The sequence below is a fragment of the Bombina bombina genome, chromosome 5 (assembly GCF_027579735.1).
Source record: "Bombina bombina isolate aBomBom1 chromosome 5, aBomBom1.pri, whole genome shotgun sequence".
Classification (NCBI taxonomy): Eukaryota; Metazoa; Chordata; class Amphibia; order Anura; family Bombinatoridae; genus Bombina; species Bombina bombina.
Window position 1 is genome coordinate 46,773,537 of NC_069503.1, and position 20,657 is coordinate 46,794,193.

Consider the following 20,657-nt stretch of genomic DNA (forward strand, 5'->3'; position numbering starts at 1 on the left):
GAGTGATTCCAAGAAATTATTCTTGCTAAGTGTGCTGCTCTATAATAGTTGGTAATATTAGGAACATTGAGACCCCCATCTTCTTTGCTAAGATATAGTGTGTGCTGGGCCACTCTAGGGCATTTGTAGGACCAAATAAATGAGTTAATCAGCTTTTGTTGTGTTTTAAGATATGAGTTTGGTAGAGCCATTGGGAGTGTCTGAAATATATATAAGTATTTAGGTATGATCATCATTTTAACTGTGTTAATTCTTCCAAACCAGGATAAATGTCCCTGTTTATGCCAGGATTCCAATAAACTTTTAGTGCGTGTTTGGAGTGCGAGAAAGTTATCTGTAAATAGTTTGTGGGTATCTCTCGATATGATTACTCCTAAGTATTGAAGTTTATCTGTTATATTGAACTTTCCTATGCGCGCTATGGTCTCAACTTCTTGTGGTGTTAAATTGATCGGCATTAGGCCAGATTTTTCCATGTTAATAGAAAAGTTAGAGACTTGTTTATAGTTCTCCAATATTTCCATTAGTGCCGGTAGTGTAGTTGCTGGTGACTGTAATGTAAGAATCACATCATCCGCGAACAGGAGGCATTTCTGATCTATCTCACCTAATTTTATGCCCTGAATATGTGGGTTGTTTCTCACTTGTATCGCCAATATTTCTACTGTTAGTGCAAATAGCAAGGGTGAGAGCGGGCACCCCTGCCGTGTGCCATTAGATATAGCGAATGATTGGGAGATAACATTATTGATTTTAACTCTAGCACTCGGGTTGTGATATAGGGCCTGTATTCTATTAACAAATGTTTCCGAGAAGCCAAACTTCGACAGGGTGGCCCACATAAATTGCCAGTCCACCCTGTCGAAAGCTTTCTCTGCGTCAGTGGATAGTAAGATCATCGGGGTATGGTTATCACGGGCATATTGCAAAGAGTGTAGCAGTCTTATAGAATTATCTTTTGCCTCTCGTCCCCTAATGAAGCCAACCTGGTCCGGATGAACTATTTTAGGCAGAACTGTGTTTATGCGATTTGCTAGGATTTTGGCGTATATTTTCATATCTATATTAATGAGCGATATTGGCCTATAATTACCTACCATATCTGTAGCTTTATTCGGTTTTGGGATAACTGTTATCAACGCCTCTAGTAGGGTGCTAGGGAGAGCTTTGCCTCGATCTATATCCGTAAAGAGAGAATAGAGATGTGGGCTTAACTGCTCTTGTAGAAGCTGATAGAATCTTGCAGTAATGCCATCCGGACCTGGAGACTTTCCACCAGGTAATGACTTGATCACCGAGGTAATTTCTCTGATTGTGATAGGGGAGTCTAACATTTGCCTGTCGTCTTCCGTAAGGGAGGGTGTATTTACATCTGCTAAATATGATTCTAACTTGAGCTGTGTATCCAGTGCCGTGGTGTTTGCTATGTTGTATAGTTTTGTGTAGTAGGAGATAAACGTGTTTGTGATCTCCTCAATTTTAGATGTGTGTTTATCTGGAGTTAATTTAAGGGACTTAATAAAAGTAGAGTATTTCTGCTTTTTAAGTGACTTAGCTAACATGCGACCAGCCTTGTTGCTTTCCACGAAGAATTTAGATTTAGTGGTTAGGGCTCTCAGATGAGCTCTTTGTGTTAAGAATTTGTGAAGGTTTTCTCTTGCTTCGTTTAGTTTAATGAGTTTTGTGTTAGATTTTAGGTCGGCTTTATGTATTGTCTCAGACGTGGCCAGTTCACCAGATAACGCGAGGAATTGGGTCGCAAATAGTTTTTTCTGCTTGGCATTATGCTTTATTAGGATGCCACGTATGTAACATTTGTATGCCTCCCAATTGTTCGCGGACGACGTGTCCTCTGGTTTGTTCAGGGAGAAAAACTCCTCTGAAGATGCTTTAAGCTCGTCCACTATTTCCTGACTAGTGAGCAAGGAGTCATTAAGTCTCCAGTTGAATGTGTTGCGTGTCCTGCCCAACCATTTGAATGTTGTGGTAACCATGCTATGATCGGACCAGGGTGTATGGGTTATCTTAGAGTGTATCATGCACGATAGGAGTGTCTGGCTGCACAGGATGTAATCCAATCGGGAGTATGAATGTTGCGGGTGGGAAAATAAAGTATAGTCCCTCTTATTTGTATGTACTATTCTCCAGGTATCAAAAAGGTTTATGGATTGTAGGGCTGCATAATTATTTTTCAGAATGTTTTTGCGTAAATATGACCTTCCCGTTGGTGTCTAGTGCAGGTTGCATGGGAAAGTTGAAGTCACCTCCAAGTATAATCGGGCCTTTAGCGTTGTCTAGAAGAATGTTAATCACTGATTTATAAAAGTGGATGGTAGGTTTATTTGGTGCATAGATGTTGGCAAGCGTTACTGGGGTACCATAGCAAAGTCCAACTAGGATTATCATCCTACCTTCCTTATCTGCATACCGCTGTAAGAGTTCAAAGGGAGTGTTGCATCTAAATGAAATGCACACACCATTTTTCTTGTGTGGGCCTGAACTACAATAATGTTGATCAAAATATCTCTTGGATAAAGTGGGTTCTTTATTTTTAGTGAAATGGGTTTCCTGGGTCATGGCAACATCCACTTTCCTTTTATAAAAGTCGTGGAAAGCTATGGAGCGCTTCTCTGCCGAGAGGAATCCCTTAACATTTTGGGTTGCAATTTGCAATGTGCCCTCTTTCAGGTTAAGTTCTTGGGTCATGATGCGGAAAGACTGTTGTGCTATAGTAATGAGAGAGAGCTAAACTAATCTAGTTGATGTACTGGGATGGATTAGAGTGATGCAGGTGGGGTATTAAGGAATGTAGGTACTGGGGAAAGGGTATCCAGGGATAGAATCCAAAGGATATTGTTTCAAGTATATTAAAAGTTAAAGTAAAGGTAAAAGTGAGGTGAAACCAGAGGGTGAAGATGATGGAGTAAAGCCTGCAACCCAAAGTCCAAAGTTTGAACTCTAGGGTGCAAGACTGAAGGTTTAAGGTTTGAGGTTTAAGGTTTAAGGTTGGGAGCTTTTTTACAAACCGGGTGTCCAAGCGTTTTTTAGAGTTTATAATGCTGCGTTTATTTAATGGGGGATGTTCAGCTTTATATGGATCTGCCTATAGCTATATTTTTAATCATGTCCATTAATCACATTTTAGGTACTATAGGGAGATGTGACGTCATTCTGACGTTCTTTGTTTCGTAGGTCAAAAGCACCTGTCATAAAGTGATTTACTATATATTATTAGGGAACGAAAGCTAATATTAACCTAGGTTGCTAGGTATTTTGGTGCTTAAAGGAGCTGCCTTCCTTTGATCATGTACGGGTACAAGTCTAAATGAAGCAGTTAGATATCTTTTGCGAATAGTGAAAACAATAAGCATAACAGAGCAACAGTATCCTCTTAAAATATATTCTTTCAATTTAAGTTACTGTAGTTAGAAACACATATGGGAAAACAACATAAAACAAAACTTGTTACAGAACAAACCATATGACTATTGTGTTCATGTACTTAAACAGTAATAACTTTGAAACAGTTTGGTTAAGTCCAAGATCCTGTTGGGACCCAAGCAACCATAATGTGCATTCATAAGGACGAGACTAGGGTATCATCCTCTTTCTAAAATGTATATACATTAATCATGTGTATATTGTATATAGGTATAAGTCTCACAGACCTAGATTTGGAGTTTGGCGTTAGCCGTGAAAACCAGCGTTAGAGGCTCCTAACGCTGGTTTTAGGCTACCGCCGATATTTGGAGTCACTCAAAATAGGGTCTAACGCTCACTTTTCAGCCGCAACTTTTCCATACCGCAGATCCCCTTACGTCAATTGCGTATCCTATCTTTTCAATGGGATTTTTATAACTCCGGTATTTAGAGTCGTTTCTGAAGTGAGCGTTAGACATCTAACGACAAAACTCCAGCCGCAGGAAAAAAGTCAGTAGTTAAGAGCTTTCTGGGCTAACGCCGGTTCATAAAGCTCTTAACTACTGTACTCTAAAGTACACTAACACCCATAAACTACCTATGTACCCCTAAACCGAGGTCCCCCCACATCGCCGACACTCGAATAAATTTTTTTAACCCCTAATCTGCCGACCGCCACCTACGTTATCCTTATGTACCCCTAATCTGCTCCCCCTAACACCGCCGACCCCTGTATTATATTTATTAACCCCTAATCTGCCCCCCTCAACGTCGCCTCCATCTGCCTACACTTATTAACCCCTAATCTGCCGACCGCAAAGCGCCGCCACCTACGTTATCCTTATGTACCCCTAATCTGCTGCCCCTAACACCGCCGACCCCTATATTATATTTATTAACCCCTAATCTGCCCCCCACAACGTTGCAGCCAGCTACCTACAATAATTAACCCCTAATCTGCCGACCGCAAAGCGCCGCCACCTACGTTATCCTTATGTACCCCTAATCTGCTGCCCCTAACACCGCCGACCCCTGTATTATATTTATTAACCCCTAATCTGCCCCCCACAACGTCGCCTCCACCTGCCTACACTTATTAACCCCTAATCTGCCGACCGGAGCTCACCGCTATTCTAATAAATGTATTAACCCCTAAAGCTAAGTCTAACCCTAACACTAACACCCCCCTAAGTTAAATATAATTTACATCTAACGAAATTAATTAACTCTTATTAAATAAATTATTCCTATTTAAAGATAAATACTTACCTGTAAAATAAATCCTAATATAGCTACAATATAAATTATAATTATATTATAGCTATTTTAGGATTAATATTTATTTTACAGGTAACTTTGTATTTATTTTAACCAGGTACAATAGCTATTAAATAGTTAAGAACTATTTAATAGCTAAAATAGTTAAAATAATTACAAAATTACCTGTAAAATAAATACTAACCTAAGTTACAATTAAACCTAACACTACACTATCAATAAATTAATTAAATAAACTACCTACAATTACCTACAATTAACCTAACACTACACTATCAATAAATTAATTAAATACAATTCCTACAAATAAATACAATTAAATAAACTAGCTAAAGTACAAAAAATAAAAAAGAACTAAGTTACAAAAAATAAAAAAATATTTACAAACATAAGAAAAATATTACAACAATTTTAAACTAATTACACCTACTCTAAGCCCCCTAATAAAACAACAAAGCCCCCCAAAATAAAAAATGCCCTACCCTATTCTAAATTACTAAAGTTAAAAGCTCTTTTACCTTACCAGCCCTGAACAGGGCCCTTTGCGGGGCATGCCCCAAGAAGTTCAGCTCTTTTGCCTGTAAAAAAAAACATACAATACCCCCCCCCCAACATTACAACCCACCACCCACATACCCCTAATCTAACCTAAACCCCCCTTAAATAAACCTAACACTAAGCCCCTGAAGATCTTCCTACCTTGTCTTCACCTCACCGGGTATCACCGATCGGTCCTGGCTCCGATATCTTCATCCAACCCAAGCGGGGGCTAGACATCCACTGAAGAAGTCCAGAAGAGGGTCCAAAGTCTTCATCCTATCCGGGAAGAAGAGGCGATCTGGACCGGCAACCATCTTGATCCAAGCGGCATCTTCTATCTTCATCCGATGACGACCGGCTCCATCCTGAAGACCTCCACCGCGGACCCATCTTCTTCCGGCGACGTCCAACTGAAGAATGACGGTTCCTTTAAGGGACGTCATCCAAGATGGCGTCCCTCGAATTCCGATTGGCTGATAGGATTCTATCAGCCAATCGGAATTAAGGTAGGAATATTCTGATTGGCTGATGGAATCAGCCAATCAGAATCAAGTTCAATCCGATTGGCTGATCCAATCAGCCAATCAGATTGAGCTCGCATTCTATTGGCTGATCGGAACAGCCAATAGAATGCGAGCTCAATCTGATTGGCTGATTGGATCAGCCAATCGGATTGAACTTGATTCTGATTGGCTGATTCCATCAGCCAATCAGAATATTCCTACCTTAATTCCGATTGGCTGATAGAATCCTATCAGCCAATCGGAATTCAAGGGACGCCATCTTGGATGACGTCCCTTAAAGGAACCGTCATTCTTCAGTTGGACGTCGCCGGAAGAAGATGGGTCCGCGGTGGAGGTCTTCAGGATGGAGCCGGTCGTCATCGGATGAAGATAGAAGATGCCGCTTGTATCAAGATGGTTGCCGGTCCGGATCGCCTCTTCTTCCCGGATAGGATGAAGACTTTGGACCCTCTTCTGGACTTCTTCAGTGGATGTCTAGCCCCCGCTTGGGTTGGATGAAGATATCGGAGCCAGGACCGATCGGTGATACCCGGTGAGGTGAAGACAAGGTAGGAAGATCTTCAGGGGCTTAGTGTTAGGTTTATTTAAGGGGGGTTTGGGTTAGATTAGGGGTATGTGGGTGGTGGGTTGTAATGTTGGGGGGTGTATTGTATGTTTTTTTTTACAGGCAAAAGAGCTAAACTTCTTGGGGCATGCCCCGCAAAGGGCCCTGTTCAGGGCTGGTAAGGTAAAAGAGCTTTTAACTTTAGTAATTTAGAATAGGGTAGGGCATTTTTTATTTTGGGGGGCTTTGTTGTTTTATTAGGGGGCTTAGAGTAGGTGTAATTAGTTTAAAATTGTTGTAATATTTTTCTTATGTTTGTAAATATTTTTTTATTTTTTGTAACTTAGTTCTTTTTTATTTTTTGTACTTTAGCTAGTTTATTTAATTGTATTTATTTGTAGGAATTGTATTTAATTAATTTATTGATAGTGTAGTGTTAGGTTAATTGTAGGTAATTGTAGGTAGTTTATTTAATTAATTTATTGATAGTGTAGTGTTAGGTTTAATTGTAACTTAGGTTAGTATTTATTTTACAGGTAATTTTGTAATTATTTTAACTATTTTAGCTATTAAATAGTTCTTAACTATTTAATAGCTATTGTACCTGGTTAAAATAAATACAAAGTTACCTGTAAAATAAATATTAATCCTAAAATAGCTATAATATAATTATAATTTATATTGTAGCTATATTAGGATTTATTTTACAGGTAAGTATTTATCTTTAAATAGGAATAATTTATTTAATAAGAGTTAATTAATTTCGTTAGATGTAAATTATATTTAACTTAGGGGGGTGTTAGTGTTAGGGTTAGACTTAGCTTTAGGGGTTAATACATTTATTAGAATAGCGGTGAGCTCCGGTCGGCAGATTAGGGGTTAATAAGTGTAGGCAGGTGGAGGCGACGTTGTGGGGGGCAGATTAGGGGTTAATAAATATAATACAGGGGTCGGCTGTGTTAGGGGCAGCAGATTAGGGGTACATAAGGATAACGTAGGTGGCGGCGCTTTGCGGTCGGCAGATTAGGGGTTAATTATTGTAGGTAGCTGGCTGCGACGTTGTGGGGGGCAGATTAGGGGTTAATAAATATAATATAGGGGTCGGCGGTGTTAGGGGCAGCAGATTAGGGGTACATAGGGATAATGTAAGTAGCGGCGGTTTACGGAGCGGCAGATTAGGGGTTAAAAATAAAATGCAGGTGTCAGCGATAGCGGGGGCGGCAGATTAGGGGTTAATAAGTGTAAGGTTAGGGGTGTTTAGACTTGGGGTACATGTTAGAGTGTTAGGTGCAGACGTAGGAGGTGTTTCCCCATAGCAAACAATGGGGCTGCGTTAAGAGCTGAACGCAGCTTTTTTGCAGGTGTTAGGTTTTTTTTCAGCTCAAACAGCCCCATTGTTTCCTATGGGGGAATCGTGCACGAGCACGTTTTTGAGGCTGGCCGCGTCCGTAAGCAACTCTGGTATTGAGAGTTGAAGCTGCGTTAAAAATGCTCTACGCTCCTTTTTTGGAGCCTAACGCAGCCTTTATGTGGACTCTCAATACCAGAGTTATTTTTATGGTGCGGCCAGAAAAAAGCCGGCGTTAGTTTTTCGGGTCGTTACCGACAAAACTCCAAATCTAGCGGTTAGTATTCCATACAACTATCTATGCTGCATGGGCAACACAGCTAGAAACAAAATGGGTAATCAAAAGTACTTAGCCAAGTGTGTCTGTGTCCATTCAGCTACTTGCATAGGGTGGGCAATTTTAGGAACTAAGGTCGGCCTCACCTTCTATGTACACCTCAAGATAAAGATATATACAAGTAGTAGCAATGGCATATTCAGTGCATAGAGTGCAAATTTTTAGCATTTATTGTTACAACAAACTGGATATTTCAGTATTAGAAGCAATTATTCAAACAGTATTTATCTAACTAGAACAATTAAATTCAATTCTTCTAGGTATCTAGCATAAAGGATATTGAACAACTTTAACCTAAAAGCATTTCAACACAACTTGATTTTAAGCAACAATGTCTGGTCTACCCTGGTTTGGGAGGGGGACAGAGTCTTTTGGTATAGAGTAAGGTTAGACTTTTCTATCTTGATGCTTACTATTTAACTCTAAAGTAAACACATTTGTAGGTGCATTAAGTCTAGATCTATAAGGCATCGATCAGTGAATATTAAACCCTAAAAGAAAAACAAGGTGATTAGTTATAGTTACTCATCCAGGAGCTTCAGTGTCCATTTCTTCAGTATTGGCCTGAGGAACTTGTCTTCTTTTACTTTGCTTGGAAGGAATATCTGGTCCTGGACGTCTCTGGGGTTTGGGACTGTTCTGTCCGTTTTGCTGCTTGTGAAATGGGTGTGAGTCTCCGTTGTCAGGTTGCGGGATATTCAGTAGGTTGCAGAACCTGTTGACTTCCGACAAAGAGGTACATTCAATTTTCTTCCCATTTCTGACCACTATCACTGATGTAGGGAAGCCCCATCTATAAGGTATACGTAGAGCTCGGAGGTGAGATGTCAGAGCTTGGTAGTCCCTTCTTTTTTGTAGTGTTCTAAGGGAGAGGTCTTGGTAGATTTGAATTTTGTGGCCTTGAAAGCTTATTGCTTGCCTTTTCCTGGTTATATTATATATCTCTTCCTTTTGCTTGTAGTTCTGAAAATGTACCACAATGTCCCTAGGTGGAGAGTCGTCTAACGGCTTTGGGCGTAATGCCCGGTGTGCTCTATCTAGTGGAATTGTAGCACTTTCATCTGTGTTGTTATCTAAGATTTCGGCAAATAAAGCCTGAAGATAGTCCTGGATTTCATTATTTGGGACTGTTTCCGGGATTCCTCGGAAGCGGAGATTACCCCTTCTGGAGCGGTTCTCCAAGTCATCTATTTTATCTTCTAATTCAGTTATAAGTTGATGTTGCTTTGTCTGGCCGGATGAGAGACTCGCTAGTTTTTGCGATACGACATATTCATGCTCCTCTAAGGTGTCGACTCTGTGATTCAAGTCACTGATCTCCTTCTTTAAATCGGCACATTCATCCTTGATGCAGGTTTTAATCTGCTCAATCAGGGCTTCCATAGCTTTGTATGTTATTGGAGCGTCGCCAGTATGGTCTTGCGCTGTTGAAAGCTCGCCGTTTGAAGTGACTGAAGTAGTGTCTTGATCTTCTTCAAAGGAATTTTGCGAGGAATCCGCATCTTTGTTTTTAGAAGTCTGGTCTACCTGTTTGAAAAAGGCATGAACTGCGCCTTGGTTAGGCTGTGGCAATTTCTGCACTTTGTCCTGTCTTGTGTTTTTCCTTTGCGACATGATAATGAGTAGGTGTATTGCTTCTGTTAAGACCCTTTATCATCAAGACAGTGTAATGTAATGTACCCCCAGGGGATTTTGCCCTCACAGGACGATCTCGGGAAAAGGCAATTGGGTTATGACCCGTCGCCACTCTGTGTGACGGGAAAGGGGGTGGGGGTACACTTTGATAAGTCTGTAAATGAAGTTTTGCAGAGTATAACAGAGATTCTCAAGATTGACTGAGTTTCATGCCATGTAGTGTTTCTACAATGTACGGTGTTCTCCCTGCAACAGGTTATAATGTGTGCTCATGTAGTTCACCACTTACTAAGATGTTTGCTGCTGAATAAGTTGCATAAATGTTTTATTCGGTATTCAGTTATTGCACTCAGCTGGAGGTTATCAGTTCTGTATGATGAGCTATCAGTGGCATTAAGGCTATGATTACATATGTTCCAACACCTGCAGGCACTTTCAATAATGGAATATCTTTATTTTAAAGAGACACCATTTCCTTTTTATGTGTCCTCCTTTTTTACTTAAAGTATATTGTGCCTTAGAGTGAGTGTTATGCGCTTTGCTAGGACCCCTTCAGACCCTGTGAGAGTTTTTCCTGCGAAGGCTTTTAGTCAAAGTTAGTGGCAAGTTTATGTTTTTATTATTGTAAATGTAGCTGCGTCACTTGCGCCTTACCGGCCGTTTTCTTTAACAAGGATCACAGTGCGCTGTCAGAAGTGTCCGGTGTCCGTTGTGAGCTTGGGCTTGCGGCAAGAATCACTCGGGCTGGTTTTTCCTTATGCCTATTCAGCCCGGTTAAAAGAACTTATGGGCGCACCTAACCGCTACAGGCCTCAGGGCTCCCAGCCTGCTGCGCTATAGGTTTCGGCATGCAGCGATGAGGATGGCCGTTTCAGTACAAGCATCTGAACTTTAGGCAAGTTTCTCCCCTCGTAGGCAGTTATCGTTGTTGCACATTAGTGGTTCCAACATCTAAGACACCCGGTCTGTACTCGGAGCCTCAGTGCAGTGCGGCCATCATAGTCGGCCGCTCGCTCCGCCCCCCACTACTGTGTCATTTTATAGCACTGGGTGTTATTACACTGATGCAGATACAACAGATCCTATAACCAGCCCTCCTCTGGCTATACCCATGTGCCAGTGTCACTACTGTGTAATTATATAGTACTGGGTGTTATTATACTGATGCAGATACCACTGATTCTATAACCAGCCCTCCTCTGGCTATACCCATGAGCCAGTGTTACTACTGTGTCATTATATAGTGCTGGGTGTTATTATACTGATGCAGATACCACTGATCCTATAACCACCCCTCCTCTGGCTATACCCATGTGCCAGTGTTACTACTGTGTCATTATATAGCGCTAGGTGTTATTATACTGATGCAGATACCACGGATCCTATAACCAGCCCTCCTCTGGCTATACCCATGAGCCAGTGTTACTACTGTGTCATTATATAGTGCTGGGTGTTATTATACTAATGCAGATACCATTGATCCTATAACCAGCCCTCCTCTGGCTATACCCACGTGCCAGTGTTACTACTGTGTCATTATATAGTGCTGGTGTTATTATACTAATGCAGATACCACGGATCCTATAACCAGCCCTCCTCTCGCTATACCCATGTGCCAGTGTCACTACTGTGTCATTATATAGCACTGGGTGTTATTACACTGATGTAAATACAACAGATCCTATAACCAGCCCTCCTCTGGCTATACCCATGAGCCAGTGTCACTACTGTGTCATTATATAGTGCTGGGTGTTATTATACTGATGCAGATACCATTGATCCTGTAACCAGCCCTCCTCTGGCTATACCCATGTGCCAGTGTCACTACTGTGTCATTATATAGCACTGGGTGTTATTACACTGATGTAAATACAACAGATCCTATAACCAGCCCTCCTCTGGCTATACCCATGAGCCAGTGTCACTACTGTGTCATTATATAGTGCTGGGTGTTATTATACTGATGCAGATACCACTGACCCTATAACCAGCCCTCCTCTGGCTATACCCATGAGCCAGGGTCACTACTGTGTCATTATATAGCGCTGGGTGTTATTACACTGATGCAGATACAACAGATCCTATAACCAGCCCTCCTCTGGCTATACCCATGAGCCAGTGTCACTACTGTGTCATTATATAGTGCTGGGTGTTATTATACTGATGCAGATACCATTGATCCTGTAACCAGCCCTCCTCTGGCTATACCCATGAGCCAGTGTCACTACTGTGTCATTATATAGCGCTGGGTGTTATTACACTGATGCAGATACAACAGATCCTATAACCAGCCCTCCTCTGGCTATACTCATGAGCCAGTGTCACTACTGTGTCATTATATAGTGCTGGGTGTTATTATACTGATGCAGATACCACTGATCCTATAACCAGCCCTCCTCTGGCTATACCCACGTGCCAGGGTCACTACTGTGTCATTATATAGCGCTGAGTGTTATTATACAGATGCAGATACCACTGATCCTATAACCAGCCCTCCTCTGGCTATACCCATGTGCCAGTGTCACTACTGTGTCATTATATAGCGCTGGATGTTATTATACTGATGCAGATACCACTGATCCTACAACCAGCCCTCCTCTGGCTATACCGATGAGCCAGTGTCCCTACTGTGTGATTATATAGTGCTTGGTGTTATTATACTGATGCAGATACCACTGATCCTATAACCAGCCCTCCTCTGGTTATACCCATGAGCCAGTGTCACTACTGTGTCATTATATAGTGCTGGGTGTTATTATACTGATGCAGATACCACTGATCCTATAACCAGCCCTTGTCTGGCTATACGCATGTGCCAGTGTCACTACTGTGTCGTTATATAGCGCTGGGTGTTATTATACTGATGCAGATACCACTGATCCTATAACCAGCCCTTGTCTGGCTATACGCATGTGCCAGGGTCACTACTGTGTCATTATATAGTGCTGGGTGTTATTATACTGATGCAGATACCACTGATCCTATAACCAGCCCTTGTCTGGCAATACCCATGTGCCAGTGTCATTACTGTGTCATTATATAGTGCTGGGTGTTATTATACTGATGCAGATACCACTGATCCTATAACCAGCCCTTGTCTGGCTATACGCATGTGCCAGTGTCACTACTGTGTCTTTGTATAGAGCTGGGTGTTATTATACAGATGCAGATACCACTGATCCTATAACCAGCCCACCTCTGGCTATACCCATGTGCCAGTGTCACTACTGTGTCATTATATAGTGCTGGGTGTTATTATACTGATGCAGATACCACTGATCCTATAACCAGCCCACCTCTGGCTATACCCATGTGCCAGTGTCACTACTGTGTCATTATATAGTGCTGGGTGTTATTATACTGATGCAGATACCACTGATCCTATAACCAGCCCTCCTCTGGCTATACCCATGTGCCAGTGTTACTACTGTGTCATTATATAGCGCTAGGTGTTATTATACTGATGCAGATACCACTGATCCTATAACCAGCCCTCCTCTGGCTATACCCATGAGCCAGTGTCACTACTGTGTCATTATATAGTGCTGGGTGTTATTATACTGATGCAGATACCACTGATCCTATAACCAGCCCTCCTCTGGTTATACCCATGAGCCAGTGTCACTACTGTGTCATTATATAGTGCTGGGTGTTATTATACTGATGCAGATACCACTGATCCTATAACCAGCCCTTGTCTGGCTATACGCATGAGCCAGTGTCACTACTGTGTCATTATATAGTGCTGGGTGTTATTATACTGATGCAGATACCACTGATCCTATAACCAGCCCTTGTCTGGCAATACCCATGTGCCAGTGTCACTACTGTGTAATTATATAGTGCTGGGTGTTATTATACTGATGCAGATACCACTGATCCTATAACCAGCCCTTGTCTGGCTATACGCATGTGCCAGTGTCACTACTGTGTCTTTGTATAGAGCTGGGTGTTATTATACAGATGCAGATACCACTGATCCTATAACCAGCCCACCTCTGGCTATACCCATGTGCCAGTGTCACTACTGTGTCATTATATAGTGCTGGGTGTTATTATACTGATGCAGATACCACTGATCCTATAACCAGCCCTTGTCTCGCTATACGCATGTGCCGGTGTCACTACTGTGTCTTTGTATAGAGCTGGGTGTTATTATACAGATGCAGATACACATTCAGTATTTCACTCAGGCTTTATTTATTCCATAACGTATCAACGAACATCACTAGCAGTTTCTTGACAAACCACTAACTTTATTCAAACTAATTTTTTTTATTCCTATTATTTAATCAGAAAGAAAATATATACTAAGGTTGTGGCGGACACTGCAAGGGCTAGTCACGGACACCTTGCCTATCCCTGGTCAGCAGTAGGGGTGTATTATATTATCCCCATGTCAGCACTAGGGGTGTATTATATTGTCCTCATGTCAGCACTAGGTGTGTATTATATTATCCCCATGTTAGCACTAAGGGTGTATTATATTGTCCTCATGTCAGCACTAGGTGTGTATTATATTGTCCCCATATCAGCACTAGGGGTGTATTATATTATCCCCATGTCAGCACTAGGTGTGTATTATATTATCCCCATGTTAGCACTAGGGGTGTATTATATTGTCCTCATGTCAGCACTAGGGTTGTATTATATTGTCCTCATGTCAGCACTAGGGGTCTATTATATTATCCCCATGTCAGCACTAGGTGTGTATTATATTATCCCCATGTCAGCACTAGGGGTGTATTATATTATCCCAATGTCAGCAGTAGGGGTGTATTATATTATCCCCATGTCAGCACTAGGTGTGTATTATATTATCCCCATGTCAGCACTAGGGGTGTATTATATTGTCCTCATGTCAGCACTAGGGGTGTATTATATTGTCCCCATGTCAACAGTAGGGTGTATTATATTATCACCATGTCAGCACTAGGGGTGTATTATATTGTCCTCATGTCAACACTAGGGGTGTATTATATTGTCCTCATGTAAGCACTAGGGGTGTATTATATTGTCCCCATGTCAGCACTAGGGGTGTATTAAATTGTCCTCATGTCAGCACTAGGGGTGCATTAAATTGTCCTCATGTCAGCACTAGGGGTGTATTATATTGTCCCCATGTAAGCACTAGGGTGTATTATATTGTCCTCATGTCAGCACTAGGGGTGTATTATATTGTCCCCATGTCAGCACTAGGGGTGTATTATATTGTCCTCATGTCAGCACTAGGGGTGTATTATATTGTCCCTATGTCAGCACTAGGGGTGTATTATATTGTCCCCATGTCAGCACTAGGGGTGTATTATATTGTCCTCATGTCAGCACTAGGGGTGTATTATATTGTCCCCATGTTAGCACTAGGGGTGTATTATATTGTCCTCATGTCAGCACTAGGGGTGTATTATATTGTCCTCATGTCAGCACTAGGGGTGTATTATATTGTCCTCATGTCAGCACTAGGGGTGTATTATATTGTCCTCATGTCAGCACTAGGGGTGTATTATATTGTCCCCATGTCAGCAGTAGGATGTATTGTATTGTCCTCATGTCAGCAGTACGGGTGTAATTATGTTATCCACATGTTAGCACTAGGGGTGTATTATATTATCCCCATATCAGCACTAGGGTGTATTATATTGTCCTCATGTCAGCACTAGGGGTGTATTATATTATCCCCATGTCAGCAGTAGGGGTGTATTATATTATCCCCATGTCAGCACTAGGGGTGTATTATATTATCCCAATGTCAGCACTAAGGGTCTATTATATTATCCTCATGTTAGCACTAGGGGTCTATTATATTGTCCCCATGTCAGCACTAGGGGTCTATTATATTATCCTCATGTTAGCACTAGGGGTGTATTATATTATCCTCATGTTAGCACTAGGGGTCTATTATATTATCCTCATGTCAGCACTAGGGGTCTTATATTATCCTCATGTTAGCACTAGGGGTCTATTATATTATCCCCATGTCAGCACTAGGGGTGTTTTATATTATCCCCATGTCAGCACTAGGGGTGTTTTATATTATCCCCATGTCAGCACTAGGTGTGTATTATATTGTCCTCATGTCAGCACTAGGGGTGTATTATATTGTCCTCATGTCAGCACTAAGGGTGTATTATATTGTCCCCATGTCAGCACTAGGGATGTATTATATTGTCCCCATGTCAGCACTAGGGGTGTATTATATTGTCCCCATGTCAGCACTAGGGGTGTATTATATTGTCCTCATGTCAGCACTAGGGGTGTATTATATTGTCCTCATGTCAGCACTAGGAGTGTATTATATTGTCCTCATGTCAGCACTAGGGGTGTATTATATTATCACCATGTCAGCACTAGGTGTGTATTATATTGTCCTCATGTCAGCACTAGGTGTGTATTATATTGTCCTCATGTCAGCACTAGGTGTGTATTATATTGTCCACATGTCAGCACTAGGAGTGTATTATATTATTCCCATGTCAGCACTAGGGGTGTATTATATTGTCCCCATGTCAGCAATAGGGGTGTATTATATTGTCCTCATGTCAGCACTAGTGGTGTATTATATTGTCCCCATGTCAGCACTAGGTGTGTATTATATTGTCCTCATGTCAGCACTAGGAGTGTATCATATTATTCCCATGTCAGCACTAGGGGTGTATTATATTATTCCCATGTCAGCACTAGGGGTGTATTATATTGTCCTCATGTTAGCACTAGGGGTGTATTATATTGTCCTCATGTCAGCACTAGGAGTGTATTATATTGTCCTCATGTCAGCACTAGGTGTGTATTATATTGTCCACATGTCAGCACTAGGAGTGTATTATATTGTCCTCATGTCAGCACTAGGGGTGTATTATATTATCACCATGTCAGCACTAGGGGTGTATTATATTGTCCTCATGTCAGCACTAGGGGTGTATTATATTGTCCCCATGTCAGCACTAGGGGTGTATTATATTATCCTCATGTCAGCACTATTGTGTATTATATTATCCTCATGTCAGCACTAGGGGTGTATTATATTGTCCCCATGTCAGCACTAGGGGTGTATTATATTGTCCCCATGTCAGCACTAGGAGTGTATTATATTGTCCTCATGTCAGCACTAGGGGTGTATTATATTGTCCCCATGTTAGCACTAGGGGTGTATTATATTGTCCTCATGTCAGCACTAGGGGTGTATTATATTGTCCTCATGTTAGCACTAGGTGTGTATTATATTGTCCTCATGTCAGCACTAGGGGTGTATTATATTATCCCTATGTCAGCACTAGGGGTGTATTATATTGTCCTCATGTTAGCACTAGGGGTGTATTATATTGTCCCCATTTCAGCACTAGGGGTGTATTATATTGTCCTCATGTTAGCACTAGGGGTGTATTATATTGTCCCCATGTCAGCACTAGGGGTGTATTATATTGTCCACATGTCAGCACTAGGGGTGTATTATATTGTCCTCATGTTAGCACTAGGGTGTATTATATTATCCCCATGTCAGCACTAGGGGTGTATTATATTGTCCTCATGTCAGCACTAGGGGTGTATTATATTGTCCTCATGTCAGCACTAGGGGTGTATTATATTATCCCCATGTCAGCACTAGGGGTGTATTATATTATCCCCATGTCAGCACTAGGGGTGTATTATATTGTCCTCATGTCAGCACTAGGGGTGTATTATATTAGCCCTATGTCAGCACTAGGGGTGTATTATATTGTCCTCATGTTAGCACTAGGGGTGTATTATATTGTCCCCATGTCAGCACTAGGGGTGTATTATATTGTCCTCATGTTAGCACTAGGGGTGTATTATATTGTCCCCATGTCAGCACTAGGGGTGTATTATATTGTCCACATGTCAGCACTAGGGGTGTATTATATTGTCCTCATGTTAGCACTAGGGGTGTATTATATTGTCCCCATGTCAGCACTAGGGGTGTATTATATTGTCCACATGTCAGCACTAGGGGTGTATTATATTGTCCTCATGTTAGCACTAGGGGTGTATTATATTGTCCTCATGTCAGCACTAGGGGTGTATTATATTGTCCTCATGTTAGCACGAGGGGTGTATTATATTGTCCTCATGTTAGCACTAGGGGTGTATTATATTGTCCCCATGTCAGCACTAGGGTGTATTATATTGTCCTCATGTCAGCACTAGGGGTGTATTATATTGTCCTCATGTCAGCACTAGGGGTGTATTACATTGTCCTCATGTCAGCACTAGGGGTGTATTATATTGTCCCCATGTCAGCACTAGGGGTGTATTATATTGTCCCCATGTCAGCACTAGGGGTGTATTATATTGTCCCCATGTCAGCACTAAGGGTGTATTATATTATCCCCATGTCAGCACTAGGGGTGTATTATATTGTCCTCATGTCAGCACTAGGAGTGTATTATATTGTCCTCATGTCAGCACTAGGGGTGTATTATATTTTCCTCATGTCAGCACTAGGGGTGTATTATATTGTCCCCATGTCAGCACTAGGGGTGTATTATATTGTCCCCATGTCAACACTAGGGGTGTATTATATTGCTCCTATGTCAGCACTAGGAGTGTATTATATTGTCCCCATGTCAGCACCAGGAGTGTAATTATATTGTTCCCATGTCAGCACTAGGGGTGTATTATATTATCCCCATGTCAGCACTAGGGGTGTATTATATTGTCCCCATGTCAGCACTAGGAGTGTATTATATTGTCCTCATGTTAGCACTAGGGGTGTATTATATTGTCCCCATGTCAGCAATAGGGGTGTATTATATTGTCCTCATATCAGCACTAGGGGTGTATTATATTGTCCCCATGTCAGCACTAGGGGTGTATTATATTATCCCCATGTCAGCACTAGGGGTGTATTATATTGTCCTCATGTCAGCACTAGGGGTGTATTATATTGTCCTCATGTCAGCAGTAGGGTGTATTATATTGTTTTCCTGTCAGCACTAGGGGTGTATTATATTGTCCTCATGTTAGCAGTAGGGGTGTATTATATTGTCCTCATGTTAGCACTAGGTGTGTATTATATTGTCCCCATGTCAGCACTAGGGTGTATTATATTGTCCTCATGTCAGCATAGGGGTGTATTATATTGTCCCAATGTCAGCACTAGGGGTGTATTATGTTATCCCCATGTGAGCACTAGGGGTGTATTATATTATCCACATGTCAGCACTAGGAGTGTATTATATTGTCCTCATGTCAGCACTAGGTGTGTATTATATTGTCCCCATGTCAGCACTAGGGGTGTATTATATTCTCCCCATGTCAGCACTAGGTGTGTATTATATTGTCCCTATGTCAGCACTAGGGGTGTATTATATTATCACCATGTCAGCACTAGGGGTGTATTATATTGTCCCCATGTCAGCACTAGGGGTGTATTATATTGTCCCCATGTCAGCACCAGGGGTGTATTATATTGTCCCCATGTCAGCACTAGGGGTGTATTATATTATCACCATGTCAGCACTATGTGTGTATTATATTGTCCCCATGTCAGCACTAGGGGTGTATTATATTATCAACATGTCAGCACTAGGTGTGTATTATATTGTCCCCATGTCAGCACTAGGGATGTATTATATTATCCTCATGTCAGCACTAGGGGTGTATTATATTATCCTCATGTCAGCACTAGAGGTGTATTATATTTTCCCCATGTCAGCACTAGGGTGTATTATATTGTCCTCATGTTAGCACTAGGGGTGTATTATATTGTTCCCATGTCAGCACTAGGGGTGTATTATATTGTCCTCATGTCAGCACTAGGGGTATATTATATTGTCCCCATGTCAGCACTAGGTGTGTATTATATTGTCCCCATGCCAGCACTAGGTGTGTATTATATTGTCCTCATGTTAGCACTAGGGGTGTATTATATTGTCCTCATGTCAGCACTAGGGGTGTATTATATTATCCCTATGTCAGCACTAGGGGTGTATCATATTGTCCTCATGTCAGCACTAGGGGTGTATTATATTGTCCTCATGTCAGCACTAGGTGTGTATTATATTGTCCTCATGTCAGCACTCGGGGTGTATTATATTGTCCCCATGTCAGCACTTGGGGTGTATTATATTGTCCCCATGTCAGCACTAGGGTATATTATATTGTCCCCATGTCAGCACTAGGTGTGTATTATATTGTCCCCATGTCAGCACTTGGGGTGTATTATATTGTCCCCATGTCAGCACTAGGGTATATTATATTGTCCCCATGTCAGCACTAGGTGTGTATTATATTGTCCCCATGTCAGAACTAGGTGTGTATTATATTGTCCCATGTCAGCACTAGGGGTGTATTATATTATCCCCATGTCAGCATTAGGGGTGTATTATATTGTCCCCATGTCAGCCCTACAGGTGTATTATATTATCCCCATGTCAGCACTAGGTGTGTATTATATTGTCCCCATGTCAGCACTTGGGGTGTATTATATTGTCCCCATGTCAGCACTAGGGTATATTATATTGTCCCCATGTCAGCACTAGGTGTGTATTATATTGTCCCCATGTCAGAACTAGGTGTGTATTATATTGTCCCATGTCAGCACTAGGGGTGTATTATATTATCCCCATGTCAGCACTAGGGGTGTATTATATTGTCCCCATGTCAGCACTAGGGGTGTATTATATTGTCCCCATGTCAGCACTAGGGGTGTATTATATTGTCCTCATGTTAGCACTAGGGGTGTATTATATTGTCCTCATGTCAGCACTAGGGGTGTATTATATTATCCCTATGTCAGCACTAGGGGTGTATTATATTATCCCTATGTCAGCACTAGGGGTGTATTATATTGTCCTCATGTCAGCACTAGGTGTGTATTATATTGTCCCCATGTCAGCACTCGGGGTGTATTATATTGTCCCCATGTCAGCACTTGGGGTGTATTATATTGTCCCCATGTCAGCACTAGGGTATATTATATTGTCCTCATGTCAGCACTAGGTGTGTATTATATTGTCCCCATGTCAGCACTCGGGGTGTATTATATTGTCCCCATGTCAGCACTTGGGATGT